We start from the raw sequence: 2,324 nt of genomic DNA on the forward strand, positions 1-2,324 counted from the left end.
GAGTTCTATTTTTAAGATAAAACTGTAAGACTTAGTGTAGGTAATGATTAATAAAACCTGTTGTGACGAGAAAGCAATGATTGCATTCTTTCTGTTAATAAATACCATTAAAAGCTCTGGTCTCTGATTTATGGAAAGACAGATAACCAGTTTTACACTTTGGACTAACTGTCTCTGTCCTGTGCATAGAACAGAGGCCTCTGGGCTCATGGGGCTGCTCTGACTAAAAAATTACCAGGCTTGTTTCAGAGAAATGCTGCTGCTTTGCTTTCCTTTATCCATTTATTTTTTAGACTGTACTGCCTGCATCTTCCAAGGTTCATCAGAGGCTGGAGTTCACCCTGAAGCCTGTTGGTAGGACGTGTGTTGACCCCGGGAGCAGAAGCAGAGGCCCTGGCAGGAGAGGCCCTCTGGGAGCTTGACAGAGCCTGGTCTGGTCCTGCAGGTATGGGAGGTTCCCTCAGGGCTGAAATTGGTGCAAGCGGGCAGGAAGTGCTCAGGGAAGCTGGGCCTGCCTCTGCCTTTCATCTTCCTCCCTGGCCAAGGGCTTTGAGGCAATGGAAGGACCTTGGGAAGGGAAGGTGCTGCTGGGTAGGGCCTGAAAGGGCTGCTGGCTCACGTTTCTCTGGTAGCCCACACAGCGCTTGGGCAGTACCTGCATGTTTTGAATACAACCACACATTTGTTCCTTCCTTGTTTGCTCAAACTGGCCTCACCAGCTTGTTGGACAGAAGATTTGTGCCGAAACCCACTAAAGTTTCAAGGGTAATTAGTGGTGTATTTAGAGGGGGTTGCAGCTATGGGGAGGAATGTGCCCAGCTCTGGAGTTTCATGTTTACATGGAAACCTTGAACATTCTGGAAGAAAGACAAGCAGTACTAAAAGTTGCTAGGAGAGGTGGATGTGTTGAGAATTTTCTTTTCCCACAGAACTAGACAGCCTGTGGTTCCAGCCTTCCTTGTAACCTGCCAAGTCTCAACTATCTCCTCTCCAGAGTGTGTATGCGTGCAGGTACACAAACACACAGGTGCAAGTGTACATCTTACTCTTTTAGAAACCTCTGACTGCTGGGTGTGCTCTGATTTGCAGCTGAAAACCCAGGATAACATAAGACCTCGTCTTTCTCCTCCTAACACTCCTAAGAGCTGCCTTCTTAATCCCCTATTTCCCCCATAATGCTTCCTGCCAGCTTCCAACCTCAGAATCATTATTTTGGAGATTAGAATAGGAATGGATTCTTTTTTCTTTGAAGTCTTATCTGTTTTCTGAAGATGGTTTTCTCTAAAGCTGCAAGCCAAATACACTGTGTCTGCTCAGTCCTTTGCTCCTCAGTGGCATCCTACAGACACACTTAGAGCAGTTAGCTCTAGCCAGCACATAAGAATGGAGCTGAAAATATGAAATTTCTCTTCTTAATTTAAACACAAGCTCTTGTTAACTTCTAGTCTGGGACTGACATCTAGTTCTAAACTGGATGCCTCAAAAGAAGATTGCTACTCACAAGGAAGAATAGAAAAATTGTCCTTACTCTTCTGGATTCTGTCTCCCTGTTTCTTCAGGCAGGAGCATCATGCCCTCAGTTCTGCAGTAAGAAAAGAACTCTCACTGGAGACTAAGTGCATCTCCTATTTTTATGACTGTAATGGTTAATCTGTTCTACTCAGAGCCAGTTTACAACAGACAATGTCCCCACAATGCACAGTAGTAAACAAAAGGCCTAAAAAATTAGCCAGGTTCATTTTGTCAGATCCTACTGATTCTTCTTGTGACTTGAAACAAATTGCTTCTGTCCTGCCTGTCCTTGCCTCTGGGCACTTTAGGCACTTTGTCTAGTTGCAGTGTGTGACAGTGGTATGAAAAGCTGGTTTGTCTGTACAAATGATAGCTTGTGTCTCTACAGGAAAAATATTCTGTAAATGCTAAGTGGTTTTTATTAGTTAGATGTAGATATTGGAAGCTAGAAGCAAATGGCAGTACAGAAATAACTTCAGCATATGGATATGGTTCACATTAAATTAGACATTCACTATGCAAACGCATTTCTAGTGTCTTTTTTCTTCTCCTGGACTGTCTTTTGGACAAAATTAGCTGTAGGACTTGGATCTTCTTGACATGCGTTTGGCTGATCCTGCCAAATTCTTGGCCAAGATCAGTGAACCTCCCTCACTTGGCACTCAAAAACCACACATGATGCTCACTGTTTGTTTCAGTTATAAGTCTTGGATATTCCCGTTAATCTGGAATTTTCCTCTGTGGAATCAGCTAAAATTCTCCACAATGTCCTTCTCTGGTTTTAGTCTGTGCTACTTAAGCCCTTTCATATT

Source organism: Geospiza fortis, unplaced genomic scaffold (genome assembly GCF_000277835.1).
Source record: "Geospiza fortis unplaced genomic scaffold, GeoFor_1.0 scaffold318, whole genome shotgun sequence".
NCBI classification, from domain to species: Eukaryota; Metazoa; Chordata; class Aves; order Passeriformes; family Thraupidae; genus Geospiza; species Geospiza fortis.